This window comes from Hypanus sabinus, chromosome 7 (assembly GCF_030144855.1).
Source record: "Hypanus sabinus isolate sHypSab1 chromosome 7, sHypSab1.hap1, whole genome shotgun sequence".
Classification (NCBI taxonomy): domain Eukaryota; kingdom Metazoa; phylum Chordata; class Chondrichthyes; order Myliobatiformes; family Dasyatidae; genus Hypanus; species Hypanus sabinus.
The window spans coordinates 109759371-109778540 of NC_082712.1; the positions used below are offsets into that span (position 1 = coordinate 109759371).

A 19170-nucleotide genomic window follows, 5' to 3' on the forward strand; every position below is an offset into this window, starting at 1 on the left:
CCCACAATACAGGCCCTTCAGCCCACAACACAGGCCCTTCAGCCCACAACACAGGCCCTTCAGCCCACAATACAGGCCCTTCAGCCCACAACACAGGCCCTTCAGCCCACAATACAGGCCCTTCAGCCCACAACACAGGCCCTTCAGCCCACAACACAGGCCCTTCAGCCCACAATACAGGCCCTTCAGCCCACAACACAGGCCCTTCAGCCCACAATACAGGCCCTTCAGCCCACAACAAAGGCCCTTCAGCCCACAATACAGGCCCTTCAGCCCACAACACAGGCCCTTCAGCCCACAATACAGGCCCTTCAGCCCACAACACAGGCCCTTCAGCCCACAATACAGGCCCTTCAGCCCACAATACAGGCCCTTCAGCCCACAACACAGGCCCTTCAGCCCACAATACAGGCCCTTCAGCCCACAACACAGGCCCTTCAGCCCACAACACAGGCCCTTCAGCCCACAATACAGGCCCTTCAGCCCACAACACAGGCCCTTCAGCCCACAATACAGGCCCTTCAGCCCACAACACAGGCCCTTCAGCCCACAATACAGGCCCTTCAGCCCACAATACAGGCCCTTCAGCCCACAACACAGGCCCTTCAGCCCACAACACAGGCCCTTCAGCCCACAATACAGGCCCTTCAGCCCACAACACAGGCCCTTCAGCCCACAACACAGGCCCTTCAGCCCACAATACAGGCCCTTCAGCCCACAACACAGGCCCTTCAGCCCACAACACAGGCCCTTCAGCCCACAATACAGGCCCTTCAGCCCACAACACAGGCCCTTCAGCCCACAATACAGGCCCTTCAGCCCACAACACAGGCCCTTCAGCCCACAATACAGGCCCTTCAGCCCACAACACAGGCCCTTCAGCCCACAATACAGGCCCTTCAGCCCACAACACAGGCCCTTCAGCCCACAACACAGGCCCTTCAGCCCACAATACAGGCCCTTCAGCCCACAACACAGGCCCTTCAGCCCACAATGCTATGCCCAACGTGTACTTACTTTTGAAATTGCCTAGGGTTACCCATAGCCCTCTATTTTCCTAAGCTCCATGTACCTATCCAGGAGTCTCTTAAAAGACCCTATCACATCCACCTCCACCACCGACGCTGGCAGCACCACTCTCTGAATAAAAAACTCACCTTGACATCTCACTGTACCTACTTCCAAGCACTTTAAAACTGTGCCCTCTCATGATAGCCATTTCAACCCTGGGGAAAAAGCCTCTGACTATCCACATGATTAATGGCTCTCATCATCTTATACATCTCTATCAGGTCACCTCTCATCCTCCATCGCTCCAAGGAGAAAAGGCCAAGTTCACTCAACCTATTCTCATAAGGCATGCTCCCCAATCCAGGCAACATCCTTGTAAATCTCCTCTGTACCCTTTCTATAGTTTCCACATCCTTCCTGTAGTGAGGCGACCAGAACTGAGCACAGTACTCCAAGAGGGGTCTGACCAAGGTCCTATATAGCTGCAACATTACCTCTCAGCTCCTAAACTCAATCCTATGGTTGATGAAGGCCAATGCACCGTATGCCTTTTTAACCACAGAGTCAACCTGCGCAGCAGCTTTGAGTGTCCTATGGACTCGGACCCCAAGATCCCTCTGATCCTCCACACTGCCAACAGTCTTGCCATTAATGCTATATTCTGCCATCATATTTGACCAACCAAAATTAACCACCTCACCCTTAACTGGGTTGAACTCCATCTGCCACTTCTCAGCCCAGTTTTGCATCCTACCAATGTCCCGCTGTAACCTCTGACAGCCCTCCACACTATCCACAACACCCCCAACCTTTGTCATCAGCGAATTTACTAACCCATCTCTCCACTTCCTCATCCAGGTGAGGAAGTGGAGGGATGGGTTAGTAAATTTGTAAAAATATGAACATAATTAGTAAATTTATGAAAATCACTGAGAAGGGTCCCAGAACAGATCCCTGAGGCACACCACTGGTCACCGACCTCCATGCAGAATATGACCGTCTACAATGATTCTTTGCCTTCTGTGGGCAAGCCAGTTCTGGATCCACAAAGCAATGTCCCCTTGGATCCCATGCCTCCTTGCATGGGGTACCTTATCAAATATCTTTCAATGCCTGTGTCAGGTTACCCCTCAGCCCCACTCCAAGGAAATCAAGTTCAAATTTATTGTTACTCAACCACAAGTGAATACAACCAAATGAAACAGCATTACTCCGGGGCCAAGCTGCAAAACACAGTACAGTACCAACAGTCACACACAGCACAAGACAGCTATAGCACATAAAATAGCAAGCACATACAAGATCAGTCACACAAAAAAAGCCAACACCCCAAGGCCATGAATGTTGCAGCGCTCTGTAATCAAACTTGTCTTCAGCTGAGCGAGCACTGGGGGCGGGGATGCCACGCCACACTGCCCCTGGCACTCCGGTTTAGCACACTGACTCCAACACCTCTCTACTGGGCGACAGTAAACAGGTGACACTGAGTTTGAGGCCTAGATCTCGCTACAACAAGGCCACGCAGGTTCCCTGCCATCTACCAATAAATCAGTGAGTCCGACTTGCAGCATTCTCCATCAACAATGTCCACAGGGTCTTGTGATCACAAGAACAGCGACTAAGGCAATCAGCGGCTGTTGGACTGCACACTGACTCCTCTCACACCAACAGCAGCACGATCCACACCAAGTCGTGTCAGAGGCTTTTCCGCAGGGCTGAAATGGTTAACAAGACAGGGCGCAGTTTTTAGATGCTTGGAAGTAGGAGATGTCAGGGGTAAGTTTTGTTCTTCTACACAGAGAGTGGTGAGTGTGTGGAATGGGCTGCTGGCAACGGAGGTGGAGGCAGATACGATCGGGTCTTTTAAGAGACTCCTGGGTAGGTACATGGAGCTTAGAAAAATAGAGGGCTATGGGTAACCCTGGGCAATTTCTAAAGTAAGTACGTATTTGGCACAGCATTGTGGGTTGAAGGGCCTGTATTGTGCTGTAGGTTTTCTGTGTTGCTCCTCCAGTTTCTCCATCAACAGACAACTTCCTGATAGGGTAGACCTGCAGTCCTGCAAGTTTTTAAGGTCCAGCAGGGCCTTGTGATAATAAAAAATGAGTTTAAAATCAACAATAACACCTTTGGCTAGCCCCGTACTGAAAGGATAAAGTCCAGCCTAATCAATCTCTCCCCATAACTAGAGTTCTTCAGTCCAGGCAAGATCCTGATGAACCTTCCCTGCACTCACTTCAGCACAATCGCATTCTTCCTGCAATGTGGCAACCGGAACACCACACAAGGCTTTGTGATCTAATCAGTGTTTTAGAAACTTACGAGAACTTTATATTCCCTGCCCCAACTTCTGCCATATGCCTTCCTCACCACCTAGCTGCCTGGGTTTACACTTCAAAGATTCAAGGATTCAAAGTACACACTGTATGCAGTATCCAATCCTGAAATTCACTTTCTCACAAACAGCCACAAAACAAAGAAAACATCAAACACCAAACACACTAAAAAAAAATCATGTAATTGGCACAAAACAAGTGAATAACACACAGAGTATCGAACGTCACACCGCAGTCCTTGAAACGGTCTAGGGATGAACAGTTCAGCACTGCGTCGCTCATTAAATGTAGATTGCAGAGCCAGTAAGTGTGGAAGTGCACAAAATAGCAATAAAAAAGGAGAAACCAGAAACACACATAATATGAACTTCAGAGTCCTCTTAAAACAAGTCCAATTAACAAACAGCAATGATCAAACCCTACCCAAGACCACTGCACCTTTGTCCGACAGCAGCGAGCGAGGAGAGGGAAACCAGTCAAACACAAGCAGATGGCACTGAACACCTTCCACTCTCATTCTCACTGATTTCAATCTTGCTTGGCACTTTAATTGGTGAGTTGGTTGAGAACTGGAGCCAATCATGGGTTTGTGCCCTGCCATTAGGCACACTCCATTCTCAACCACGCTCTCAATTGTGCCAAATTCCCTCAGGGATAGCAAAAGCATGAGATCGCCCAGTCTGCCCAAAAACCACATTTTCAAAATGTAAATTACTCACTCCATTTGCACACGGATTAGTAACAGGAGTATATTTTTTTAAAAGGAAAAGATGATGAAGTAGTTTTGTGAACTGACTGCAGGACTTCTCCGTTAGTCACACTGGTCACTGGTGCCATCTTACAAGGCTTCCAGAAACCATGAATTTGAAGCCTTTGACTTCCCACACTGCATCATTTCTCACTTGCTGAGATTAGATTAAATTCAATCTGCCAAAGCTCTGCCCAGATTTCCATCTGAATACATTTCACCGTAGCCCCAGACAACCATCTTTGCTATCCACAATACCAGTAATTTTCATGTCATACTCAAACATCAAGGATCCCCATAGAACAGTAATGGGCCCAGACTTTGAATCAGAAAAGAAAACAATCACCTCTTTCTGCCTTCTGTAACCAAGACAATTTTAGATCTAATTAGCCAACTCACCTTGAATCCCTTGTGCCTTGACCTTCTGAACCTGTCTTCTATGCATAATTTTGCCCATACAGAAGACAATGTCTGCTTTCCTGCTTTCATCAACCTTCTTAGTTACCTTCTCAAAAACGCAATCAAATTAGCGAGGCAGAATTTCCCCTGCACAAAGCCATGCTGACTATTCCTGATCTGCCCCTGTCATTCCAAGTGTTGATATCCCTTCAGAATTTTCTCTAACAATTTCCCCTATCTGGGATGCAAGGTTTATCTCCATTGCCCTTCTTAAATGAAGGAACAATGTTAACTAATCTCTAGTCTTCTGGTGCCTCACCTCTGGCTGACAAAGGTGCACAAACCTCCATCAGGGCCCCAGCCATCTCTTTCAGAGCAACCTGGGGCAGATCACATCCAACCCCGGGGATTTATCAGTCTTCATGCATTCCATAACAACTAACACACTCCCTTCTTAACACTGACGTGCTCCTGACCATCAACGTACCCCTCTCTGAAATCAGCAACGTCATGTCCCTCTCCTCGATGAATACCAATGCGAGGTATTCACGTAGCACCTCACTTACATTGCTTGGTTCTTCATGAAGACCCCCATTGGTCTCTCATTATGCGGTGCATTCTACCACAGGGAGACAATATGCAGCCTGTGTAACCAACTTACAGAACAATCCTTTCTAACACCAAACACGATCAAACTGTCGGTCACACTTTAACTCTCAGCCTCCTGAAACATTTTCAACATTTAAGTGAAGTTTGGATAGGTACATGAACAGTAGAAGTATGAAGGGCTGTGGTTCCAGTCCAGCATGGACTGGAAGGGCCAAATGGCCTGTTTTCTGTGCTGTACTTCCTGACGACTCTATAACCTCTGCATCCTACACTCTGACTACCCTCTTGCTTACGATATAAAATGTCAATACACAAATACACTGCTGATTGACAAAAAAAGGATATGAAGAAAAAAAACTACCATTTTAAAAAGGCTCAAGCTGTTTTGGTTTAGAATACATTATACAAAGTTATGGATACTGATTCAATAACAGCCAACGGGAAATTAGAAAAATTTGTTAGAATACAGACATGGGGATTGTAAGAAATTTGATTGCAAAACCTAAAAAGGATCACCAAGGTCTCTCCTCCACCCAGGTATCAGGTACACTGGATACACAGGATCCTGAACAATGTCAATGATCCCTCCCATCTATCCAACAATCTCTTTGACCCGCTACCATCAGGCAGGAGGTACCATAGCACTAGGACCGGACTGCTGGAATGGGAAACAGCTCCTTCCTCCAGGCCGTAAAACTACCAAACTCAGCCAGTTCTCACCACCTATGAAGCAGCAGTTGAGTTACACTGTTCACTTTTTTACCTGTGACTTATGCTAAATGTCAATCTTCTGGAATATGTTTTATTATTTGTTGGTTTATTTTTGGCAATATTACTTTATGCATTGTGTGTAAGTATTGTGCGCCTTGGTTCTCAGCAACTTTGTTTTTGTTTGGCTCCATACATTTGACAGACAATAAACTTGAACTTGAAGAGACTAACCTTAAGCCACTGGCTCTTTGAAAGACCCGGTGCAGACATGTTGTGCAAAATGGCTCCTTCTGTTCTGCACCATGTATCGTTCTACAGGCAAAGAAGAATGACAGGCAGCAACCCCCTACAAAGGTAGTGCAGCAACAAGCAGAAGACAGGACACAGAGTCTGCAAAAGGAGACAGACAACACGTAAGTGGGCAAGAGACGGGCAGGTAGAGTGTAAACCAGGGAAATTAAAAGTTATTCATTTTGGTTGGAAGGATTGAAAACGCTGGGAAACAAGTAAACTATAATGATCTAGATGTTGGAGCCTGTTACAGTTATGTCAGATAGAACAATTAGGAACATTTTGCTCACCTTTGCCTTTACTGCAAGCTATTGTAGAGTGAGAGTAAAGGAGCTTCGCTACAATTACGGAAGGCAATGGTAAGACAACACCAGGCATACTGTGTGCAGCTTTAGTCACCCTACCAAAGGGCAACCCATACCCTCTAACATCCTGAGTTTGCGTTGCTTTAGAATCAACGCCATGTAAACTCATTGTTATTGCAACAGGATGTAGGTCTTTTTACAAGCAAGGATGCAGCAAGATTGTCTCACAACAATCAGAATCAGTTTTAATTTCACTGGTATGTATTGTGAAATTTGTAGTTCTGCAGAAACAATACATAACAATAATCAAAATTTCACTGAGAAACACATATAAAAATTAAAGTACTGAAATAAGAGAGCAAAAGGAGCAAGCTGGTGTTTATGGGTTCAATGTCCATTTAGAAATCTGATGGCTAGGTGGAAGAAACTGTTCCTGAAACATTGAGTGTGTCTCTTCAGTCTCCTGTACCATCTCCTTCATACAAGCAATGAGAGGGGGGCATGTCCTCAGTGATGGATGGCACCTTTTTGAAGCACTGCCTTTTGAATGTTCTCGATGCTGGGGAGGCTTGTGCCCATGATGGAGCTGGCTGAGTTTACAACTTCCTGCAGTTCTTTCTAATCCTGTGCAGTAGCCCCTCCATACCAGACAGTGATGCAACCAGTTAGAAAGCTCTCCATGGTACTCCTAGAAATTTGTGAGAACCTTTGGTGACATAGCAAGTCTCCTCAAAAGTCCTACATCATGGCCAGGTATGGAAACACCAATGCCCTTGAATGGAAAATCCTACAAGTAGTAGCGGAAACAGCCCAGTCCTCCACACCACTGAGCACATCTACATGGAGCATTGTTGTAGGAAAGCAGCCTCCATTATCAGGGACTCCCACAACACAGGCCATGCTCTCTTCTTGCGGCTGCCAGCAGAAAGATAGAGGAGCCTCAAGTCCCACACCACCAGGTTCAGGAACAGTTATAACCCCTCAACCATCAGGTCCCACACCCCCAAATTCAGGAACAGTTATAACCCCTCAACCCATCTGGCTCTTGAACCAGGGGGAATAACTTCACTCAACTTTACTTTCCACATCACTGAACTGTTCTCACAACCTATGGACACGCTTTGAAGAACACTTCATCTTATGTTCTTGATAGTTATTGCTTATTTATTTATTTCTCTTCTGTATTTGCAGAGTTTGTTGTCCTTTGCACATCAGCTGTTTGTTCTGCTGGGTGCAGTCTTGTAATGTTTCTTTGACTTACTTTGTATGCCTGCAACAAAATGAATTTTGGGTTGTATATGGTGACATATGTACTTTCAACTTTGAAATACGCTGCTGTCATGCCTTCTTTGTAATAGCATCAATTATGTTGGACCCAGGATAGATACACAGAGATGTTGACAGCCAGGAACTTGAAACTGTTGACCCTTTCCACTGTTGACCCCTCAATGAAGACTAGCATGTGTTCCCTTGACTTCCCACTCCTGAAGTCCATGTTCAGTTCCTCGGTCTTACTGATGTTGACTACAAAGTTGTTGCCAAAACATCACTCAACCAACTAATCTGTCACACTCCTGAACATCTCTTTATCACCATCTGAGATTCTGCCAACAACAGTTGCATCCCTGTCATCGGCAAATTTATAGATGGTATTTGAGCTGTGTCTACCCACACAGTCATGGATGTAGAGAGAATAAGGCAGTGGACTAAGCACACATCATTGAGGTGTGCCAGTGTTGTTTGTCAGTGAGGAGGAGATATTATTTCTGATCCTCATTCACTGCACTTTCCCTGGGAGGAAGTCAAGGATCCCGTTGCAGAGGGAGGTATAGAGGCCCAGGCTTTGGGGCTTGTTGATTATAACTGAGGGTTGAACACTGAGCTGTAAACGGTAAACAGCAGCCTGACGCAAGTATTACTATTGTCAATGCCAAGTGGAGAGCCAGTGAAACTGCATCCGCCATGGACCTATTGTGGCAATAGGCAAATCATAGCAGGTCCAGGTCCTTGCTTAGGCAGTAGTTGTTTCTGGCCATGACCAACCTCTCAAAGCATTTCATCACAGTAGATGTGAATACAACTGGGTGCTAGTCCTTGAGGCAGATCACCCTGCTCTTCTTGGGCACTGATATGATTGTCACCATTTTGAAGCAGGTGGGAACCTCCAACTGCACCAATGAGAGATTGAAGATGTCCTTGAACATCAGGACCCGATGTCTTGTGAGGGTTCATCCTCTGGAAAGATGTTCAGATGTTGGCCTCTGAGACAGAGAACACAGGGCCACCCGAAGCTGCAGGAATTTGCACAGGTATTTACCCTTTCAAAACATGCATGAAAGGTGTTGAGCTCACCAGGGAGTGGACATCACAGCCATCCGTGACGTTAAGTTTCACCTTGTAGGAAGTAATGGGCTGTTCGGTTTTTGCTGACTCAACAACACTAAAATAGGGTCTGCAGGTTGTGTTTTTAATATTTCAGTAACATGAGAGAGCAAGAGAGAGAGAGAGTGAGTTTGTGTGTGTAGTTTGATTAAGCATCCTTGTTCATTTAAATAATTCAGCATAGATTATATGTAAAAGTACATTAATTGTATACTTCACCACGCTATTACGTGATATATGTGTGCCTCATTTAAAGTAAACATGAAATTAGATTCACATTTCCATCTCCCACACCTTCTTTTGAATTACTTTAATGTTTTGAAGTTACAAACGTAACACAAGTATTTTTAAAACTACTGTGCCTCAGCTCACCTTGCAGCTCATACCTTTGAAGGTGTTTACCCTGAGATATCAGCTTCCATACAAATACTTCTGATCAAACACGAGGAAATCTGCAGATGCTGGAAATTCAAACAACACACACAAAATGCTGGTGGAACACAGCAGGCCAGGCAGCATCTATAGGGAGAAGCTCTGTCGACGTTTTGGGCCGAGACCCTTCGTCAGGACTAACTGAAAGGAAAGATAGTAAGAAACTTGAAAGCCTGTTCGCCATCTCTCTCTGGTGCTCCCCCCTCCCCCTTTCTTTCTCCCGAGGCCTCCCGTCCCATGATCCTTTTCCTTCTCCAGCTCTGTATCTCTTTTACCAATCACTTTTCCAGCTTTTAGCTTCATCCCACCCCCTCCGGTCTTCTCCTGTCATTTCCCATTTCCCCCTCCCCCCACTACTTTCAAATCTCATAGCATCTTCCCTTTCAGTTAGTCCTGACAAAGGGTCTCGGTCCGAAACGTCGACAGCGCTTCTCCTTATAAATACTTCTGATCTTCCCTTTCTTGAACTGAAAGCTTCTCTTCAGTGTAGTTAAACAGGGACCTCAACTGTCAGTTTCATTTCATACATTTTGTACTCACCACTTCCCCAGGACAAAGTTTCCTCGTGACTTGCTTCATGTTAAATGGATTACTCTCTGCAGTGTCCAGCTCAATGCAGAGTTCTCCTCCCCTTTTAGCATTCAGAAGGGACCATTTCCTGTACCACATTACCTTCGCTTATAAGCACTGTCCTGTCTCCTCCCAGAGCTCCAATATCTCCTTTCAGTTAAAATGTCATTATCTATTAATTTCAGCTTAGGTGTTACCCATAATGCAGTGCCTTCTACAGCTGGGAGACAATGTGCAGCTTGGTAACCAATTTACAGAACAATTCTCTCTCTAACGCTTATCATTTTAAACAATATTTTTATTGAATTTTACATATATTTCACATATACAAATAAACAATAATAACAACTAAATAGTGAAACGTGTCTTCATGTTTTTCACAATCATCAAAGGAAAGGAGATATAACATTTCATGTACTTCTCATATTTAATAAATAAAGAAAATAAAAACATCAGAAAAAAAACCGTAGAAGCACTCCGCAACACATAGCTGTTTCAAAATGACTGCACCTTGACGTCCAAGAAACTCCGATAAAGGTTTCCACACATTTTCAAATTCTCCTGCCCTACCCCTGGTTATGTAAGTCAGTCTCTCCAATATAATACAAGATGCCATCTCCTTTACCCATACATGTATCGAAGGCATATCCATTTTTCTCCAAGATAAAGCTATCATCCTGCTGGCTTATATGAGTCCAAAGTCAATTAAAGTTGACTGTTTTGGACTAACAGTAAAGTTCTTTGGATACTGTATATACCTAGTACACACATTTTTGCTTGGTGAGGCACCTTTACTCTAACAATCTCAGATATTGTCTGAACGATTGTTTTCCAGTACTTTTTAAATTTAGGACAGTCCCATACACAGTGAAACAGAGTACCCTTTACTTCTAAGCATTTAACACAAGATGTCAGGGGTCCAATGGTACAGTTTGACCAGGGTAATGTAAGTTCTCCTTAACCATTTATATTGTAATAGCTTCATTCTCATATTAATTGATTGTTCTTGGGCTTTTAAGCATGCCATTCCCCACTCAGTTTCTTGTATGTCCTCTTGAACATCCAGCCTCCATGCCTCCCACCTGTCAACGGTGGACTCCTTATCATATGATATCAAAGCTGTATAGAATAAGGAAATCTGACTCCTGCCCTTTAGGTTTAGAACTGTGAGATTTTCAAGATGTGATAGTGGTGGCTCAGATATTAAATGCTTATATTTTGATAATATGAACTGTCTCAGTTGCAAATATTTTAAAAAGTGTTTTTTAAGAATATGGTATGTCTGACACAATTGATCAAATGTAAAGGTCCTCTATTTTCTGCACACCTTTGTCTGCCCATATTCTGAAACCACCATCTGCTTTTCCTGCACTGAAGTATATATTGCCCCATATCGGGGAGAAGCAAGAGATGGGAGTATCTTCAATATGCTGATGTGCTTTCTACCAGATGTCAATAGTATTTTTGAGGAAAGGGTTCTCGGTTGTTCTGTTCAGATTTCTTGGGTCTGCAGAGTATAGGTAGAGCTTTAATGGGAGGTTTGGTACTGATGCCTGTTCAATATTCACCTAGGCTGGAAGGGCCTCCATTGAGAAATAGAACATTGCAGAATGTAACTGAGCAGGCAATAATACCATTTCAGGTTGGGGAGCTGTAGCCTCCCCTTTCATAAGGCAGGTATAGCGACCTAGATCTCAGTCTAGATTTTTTATTATTCCAAATGAATTTACTAAAAATACTATTAAGCTGATCAAAAATGATTTTGTAGTGGGAGAGGAAGTGATTGAAAAAGGTATAGAAATTTTGGTAATATACTCATTTTGATCATGTTTATACGACCAGTTATTGATATGGGCATTGTTATCCATCGATCCAACATCTCCTTCACTTCGTCCACTAGTTGGGACAATCGTTTTAATTTCAGGGGTAATTTTGACACCAAGGTAGGTAAGTCCTTCCTTTGCATTTATAAATGGGGTTTTTATGACTGGTTTCAGTCTTTCTTCTTTGTTCAAAAGTAGTATTGATGAGTTTGAGTTGTTAATGTTATAACCAGAGAACTGCTCACACAATTCAATCTGTTGCATTAAGTTTGGAATACTGATTGACAAATTTGTTTAAAAAAAAGAATCACACCGTCAGAATATAAGGATATTCTATGTTCCTGTTCTCCTAGCTGGATGCCCAACAGGTTGTCTGTGTTCTTATTGCCATAGCCAGGGGTTCTATGGCCAGTATAAACAACATCGGTGACAAAGGGCATCCCTGGCGAGTAGATCGCTCCAAGATGACTGGTTTAGAAACTATACTACTTGTTAAGACACTAGCTATTGGGTTTGTATATAAAATCTGAATCCATTTAACGAAGTCCTTTCCAAATCCAACACTAGGCAATACATTAAATAAATATGGCCATTCTATTCTATCGAAGGCCTGCTGAGCATCCAGTGATAATACTGCTGTATCTCTAGTGCCAAGTTTTTTCATTAATTATGTTAAGAACTTCTAATATTATGGAATCCTTGGTGTTTTTGCACAAAACCATTCTGATCATTATGAACTAGATGTGGGATATAAGGATCCAATCTTCTTGCTAAGGCTTTACAAAATATTTTTGTGTCCAATTAGACTTATCAGTCTAAATGAGGAACATTCTGTAGGAGGTTTACCTGGCTGCAAGATCAGCATTATCATTGCCAGCCTTAAAGAGGGTGAGAGAATTCCATTCCGGTAAGATTCCTCATACATATTTAAGAGTGGGACTAGTCATTTTTCTTCAAATGTCTTGTAGAATTCAATTGGTAGGCCGTCAGGCCCTGGCGCTTTACCACTGCTAATATTTTGGATAGCCTGTGATAACTTTTCAATTATTAAACCTCTATCTAACTCCTTTTTTTTGCATCTTCTGTCAGTGTCTGGAATTGAAACTGATCAAGAAATATATCCCATTCTTCTGAGGTTTGGGGGCATTCTGATCTATTTCAATGTTCATAAAATTCTCTAAAACTGTTATTAATTTCCAATGGGTCTACTGTTAGGCTGCCTGAAGAGGTTAACTGTATTGTTTTTAATTCTCCATGCCAAAAGTTTCCCAGCTTTTTCTCCTTGATCGTAATAAGATTGTTTCAACCACATTAAACTTTTTGCAGCTTTATCAGTTTTATTTGTTTTTCCAAAGTTTCCATCTCTATTTTTTGTTGTTTGTACTTGGAGCTTGTATAACTGATAATTTCTCCTCTAATATATGCCTTGTATGATCTGTATTTAACTCAAAATAACTATCTATCTTGGTTCCCAGAAATTTAACAAAGTCTAGGTTTTGTAGCCATCTCACCTGAAATTGCCAATTAGGGGGACTGTGAATAAATTTCTCTATAATGCATTAGCAGCATGGTTGCTTATTACTATACTATCATACCAGCAACTTTTAATCTTTGATAAGAGCTGTCATGAGACAAGAAAATAATCAATACGAGAACGAGATTTACATATACTTGAATGGCAAGAGTATTCTATTTTGCCAGGGTTTTGTTCTCTCCATAATTCAACCAAATTTATACCTACAATGAATTGTTTTAGTAATTTTCTAGTTTGTGTCTTATAGGTATCACAGCCTGTAGAGCGATCCATTACTGGGTTTAAAGTGCAATTAAAGTCTCCTCCAATGATATAAAAGCCTTGTAAAGTGGACAAAGTAAGGAAGAAATCTTCAAAAATTTAGGATTGTCCTCATTTGGGCCACATATACTGACTAGGTTTAACGTGAAAGAGAGGATGTCATCTTGCACAATAACATACCTTCCGGCTGAGTCTTGGATTATTTTCATCATTTGAAATGGTATCGTTCTAGGAATAAGTACACCTCTAGCATAGTTGTTGTATGCTGCATATATTACTTTGCTAGGCCATCCATTCCGTACCAGTTTAATATCTGAAACTGTCAGATGGGTTTCTTGAAGAAAAATTATTTTGGACTTAAGCTGTTTGATCCTATTCATAACCTGTTTCAGTTTGGTTAACTTCTTTTGTCCTCTAACATTCCAGCTCGTGACCTTTATATTAAAGATATTCTGAGTGCTCGTCTGTTCCATATATAGTACATGTCAATTATACCAGGAAAAGCAGTAAGAAATATTACTGCTGTGTTGGGTGCACGACATACATATAGAAAAAATCAAAAAACACATATACATTTACACATATAGACATCTGAACTCTTGAATTTCCCCCTCCCTTACTCAAAACAAAGAACTGTGGAGCTTGTGCTGATCCACTCTGTGGAAGAGCAGCTAAACCATGCGAACCTAACTCCATAGACAACTAGTGGTGTCCATTAACCACGCACCTTATTATATCATATACTCAACCCATTTAGCGTAGAAATAAAGTCAAAGTAGCCACTGAACTGTATGCCAGTATTGCCTATTATAAATGTTCATTCGGGTCCATGGAGTCCCACCTCAATAGAATTAAGGTTTCAACAAACAAAAATGTTGTAAACAATTAAAATCGGCAAAATAATAAAGCTATTCTGGCAGTATAAACAACCTCTTAAATAAAGTATCTTTCCAAGAATAGAATAAAAGAGGTTAAAGGGGCTTTTTTAGTAAAAGAAACAGAAAAAAGATGTCTTTTGGAACTCAGTGTAGGCTTATCCCTGTTAAGCAGTCAGTATCAGCTGATTCTCAAGGGTATGGAAGTAAACAAATCTCACTACTGCCTTAGTCAGACCCCTCAGGCGTGTCCTCAATGGAAATCTTCCGTCTCTTTTGGTGATGAAACCAGGTGTATTTTCCCATTGTGGAGGACTCTCATCTTCCATGGATTATGTTGAAATCCATGGTTAGTTCCTTTTTCGACGAACACTCTTCTGACCGTGTTAAACTCGTTTCGCTGTCACACGATCTCAGCTGAGAGATCCTAAGCGAAGAAAAGCTTGTTTCCCTCATACGTAATATTACACTGTTTAATGGAGCGGAAAACAAACTCCCGATCTTGAAATTTCAGAAACCGAATGAGAACCGCTCTGTTCTGGTTTGGTTTCAATGGTGCTAGAGTTCGGTGAACTCTTTCTAGGATGAAGTCCAGCTCCAGCCAGTGCGGTAGCATGTTTTGTATGAATTCCAGCAGTGGCTGGTTTCCTTCAGCGCCCTCCTGGAGGCCGAACAACCGCAAGTTTTTCCTTTGACTCTGATTCTCCAGATCTTCAGTCTTGGACTCCAGGTAGGTAATTCGTTTCATGGTGTTGGTTAGTTCAGCCTTGTTCTTTTCCACATGCTCCTCTGCCGCCATTATTCGGTTTTCAGCCTCTATCATCTGCGCGGTATTAGAAGCAACATTTCACTTCACCTCCGACATATTGTTTTTCCAAGGCAGCGACAGAGCTGGCCATCTTACCCAGGCGGTCATCTATACTGTCCAGTTTGGATCCAAATCCTCCAAACTCAGAGTGAAGTAACTTTAATTCATCTAGCACCGCTATTAGCTCTGCCATGTTGCTAGAAATTTTGTCTTGCTTCGTCAATGAAGTGTTGATTTTCGATTTTTTGGAGTCACATTTTTGGGTGAAGACATCACAGTCCTTGATTGTAGTCGTTTTTGACATAGCCCGAGTTCAGTTGGTATTGTTAACTTGGGGTTTTAAAGTTGTTTAGTGCAAGGTTGTACAAAGCCTCCACGTTAAGCTGCCATCTTGGTTTGTAGCTCCATAGCACCACCCCCCCCCCCCCAACACTTATCATAATTAAATTTCTAGTCATACTTTTACTCTCAGCCTCAATCCTTCTCTAACCTGTGACATCTATATCCCACATCAATCCCAGAAAAACTCAACTTTAGGGAGCCCTGGCTCAACTTCTGATTCAGTGTTTTTTACGGCTGCATTGATACAAGTAGAAAATATGTTGGAAATCTGAAAGAAAGAGCAGGTAAATGGGGATAAAGTAGGTCAGGTGGCATCTGTGGCAAACCAATTTAACATTTCAGGTCGACAAACTCGGACTGTTCACAGACAATAAATGCCACTCCTGACACCAATAGCATGCTGAGGCTTAATGTGAAATTTTAACAACTTTTCTAAATTACCCTTTTTGCACAGCAGCAATTAGCAATTATTCTGGTATCCTAACTTCAAAGTTCAAAATCCAAAGTAAGTTTATTATCAAAGTACAAATATACTACCTTGAGATTTACTTTCCTACAGGCATTTACAGGGGAAGAAAGGAAAGCAATAGAATTTTATGAAAAACTGTACATGGACAAAGAAACAAACAACCAAGTGCAAACGACAAACTGTACAAATACAACAGAAAACCGAGAATAAAAGTTATAAAGAGTCTGTGGGTTGTAGATCATCAAAGTAGTGGTTAATGAGGTTGTACATGCCTGTCCAGGAGCCTGATGGCTATATGGTTAGAATTGTTCCTGACCCTGGTGGTGTGGGACCCAGGGCTTCTGTACCTCCTACCCAAGGGTAGTAGAGAGAAGAGGGTGTGGCCAGGATGGTGGGGTCTTTTGCTGATGAATGCTGTTTACTGGTGGCAGCTCTCCGTGTAACTTTACTCGATGGTGGAATACAGAGTTGAGGGCAGCTCCTCCTTTAGATCTCTTTCTAAACCACACTGAAATACTTTGCAACAGAACCCAACACGTCGACTGCCCAATTCCCTGCAGTGTTGCTGCCTGACCCACCGAGTTCCCCCAGCAGTTTCCTTTGCTTTGATGCAGACTCCAGCACCTTGCATCGAATTTTAAACAAAACACCCTGCCTTACACACGACACAGACATTCTGCTATCTACATCTGTATTTCCACCAGGTAAAGTATCATCATATTAAGACACTGGGCCAGAATGTGCCTGAGATTTGGAAAGTGAACCAACACAAAGTACCGGTTCTGCTGGGGAGGGTCTGGAGACTGAGCACAGCCGTGCTGAGCCAAGAGTGACACATACGTATCTGCCAGCACGTCCGGCATAGATATCTTCCCGTTCGTTTGAATGGAGCCACCCACCTTCAACTGAAGAAAGGATGTGGTGTTTTTCCCTCCCTTGTTTGCTTCTAATTAATATTAATGACATTTTTTAAAATAAACATCAAAACTTAGATAAACTATTTTTAAATCATTCAGATTAATAGCTGAAAAAGTCTTTGACAGCACAAGTTATAAAGAAGCCAGTAAGATTGTCCAGAGCACATTGCCACCTAGTGGGATGGACAAAACAGCAAGGCCTGGAGCTCCATTAGACCAGTGGTCCCCAACCACCAGGCCACAAAGCATGTGCTACCGGGCCGCGAGGAAACGATATGAGTCAGCTGCACCTTTCCTCATTCCGTCACGCCCACTGTTTCAACTTGAACACACGCGAGGTCATTACCCATGCGAGTTCATCAGTCGGTCATTAACCTACAACAGACTTCTCCACGTACGATGGCAGGACAAAGTCTCCGACACGGAGGTCCTGGAGCGGGCTAGCACCCACAGCGTCTACACCCTCCTACAGAAAGCCCAAGCCAGATGGGCTGGCCATGTCATCTGGATGTCTGACAGTCGACTACCAAAACAGCTGTATAATCCTCCGTAACTCCCGCGACCTCCTACATGATCCCACCACCAACCACATCTTCCCTTCCCCCCCACTCTCGGCTTTCCGCAGGGATCTCTCCTTACGCGACTCCCTTGTCCATTCATCCCCCCCATCCCTCCCCATGGACCTCCCTCCAGGCACTCATCCCTGCAAACGGAAGAAGTGCTACACCTGCCCCCACACTTCTTCCCTCACCACCATCCCAGGCCCCAGACAGTCCTTTCAGGTGAGGCACCACTTCACCTGCGAGTCAACTGGGGTGATATACTGTATCCGGTGCTCCCGATTTGGCCATTTATACATTGGGGAGACCCATCGCAGACTGGGAGACGGTTTCACCGAACACCGGCGCTCAGTCCTCCAGCAGTGGCGGGATCTCCCTGTGGCCACACACTTCAATTCCACAGACCACTCCCACTCTGACATGTCTGTCCATGGCCTCCCCTACCGTCAAGATGAGGCCACACACAGGTCGATGGAGCAATACCTTATCTCCCGCCTAGGTAGCCTCCTTCCTGCCAGCATGAACATCCAACTCACCGACCTCCATTGATACCCCTGCCCCCCACCCTTACCCCACCCCTATCTATTATTTTAGTCTGGTTCTCCTTCTCTCTCTTTTTCCCCCCCTCACTATAATCTCTCCCCCCAGATCTACCTTTCTTTCTCTTTTATTTCCCATAATTCTTCACCTTCCCCCTACCCATTTCCCTCCAGCCTATCACTTCCCAGCTCTCTACTTTATCCCTCCCCCCATTTCTTATCCCCCCTCGACCATCCCATGTTACTTCACTCCTGATGAAGGGTTTCGGCCCGAAACGTCGTTATTACCTCCTCCCGTAGATGCTGTCTGGCCTGCTGAGTTCTGCCAGCATTTTGTGTTTTTTGTTGTATGGAGAGCTGAGCCAGGGCAAGCACTCAGTTGGAGGGCAGAAGAAACGTTTCAAAGACTGTCTCAAAGTGTCCCTCAAAGACCTCAACATCAATCCCAGTAGCTGGGAATCGCTTGCTCTGGACCACACAACCTGATGGAGCAGGACCACTAAAGGAGCATATGCAGCAGAAGTCAAGCGCACTGCAGAGACTCAGAGGAAACGCGCCGTGCGCAAGGCTCGAGCTACCTCCACTTCCACTGCGGCACCTACCCTCATGTGTCCCACATGTGGGCGAGCTTTCAGGGCCCGGATTGGCCTCACCAGTCACCTCTGGACCCACAGTCACAAACCCTCCAACTGACAGAAGTCGTGGTCGTCTTCGACTCCGAAGGACGAACAACAACAACAACCTACAACTACTCGATGAGTAAAAAACATCGTTTGAGAATTTTTTTGGAAGAGGTGGTAGGGGACATAAAATGCCTAGCGATGATGATAACACCAAGACAGCTGAGGCCGAGACTGCAAAAAAAAAGAAAGCTTCCTTCAACAGAAAATATGACGAGTCGTACATAAAATATAGCTTTAATGCAACCGTGACTCCCACGCTCCAAGCTTCCTGTGTGTGATACGTGGAGACAAGCTGTCTAATGAAGCCCTCAAAACTGCTTCGACACCTTGAGTCCAGGCACCCTGCACTTAGAGACAAACTCATTGAGTTTTTTGAGCGAAAAAAATGTGAGCAAGCGGGACAGAAGCAAGTGCTGAGAGTCACCACCTCCACAAATGCTGCTGCTCTGAGAGCGTCGTACTTGGTGGCTAGCTGTATTGCTGAGGCTAAGAAGCCTTTCACTGTTGGTGAAGAATTGATTCTGCCTGCTGCCAAGGACATGTGCCATGAACTGTTGGGAGAAGC

At 43.9% G+C, this 19170-nt stretch overlaps 1 protein-coding gene across 1 annotated transcript in view; it reads right to left on the reverse strand.

Annotated features, from left to right (window-relative positions):
- The window catches only part of acp2 (acid phosphatase 2, lysosomal), a 76678-nt gene that overhangs the window by 14609 nt on the left and 42899 nt on the right, over positions 1-19170 (reverse strand). The window lies entirely within an intron of this gene.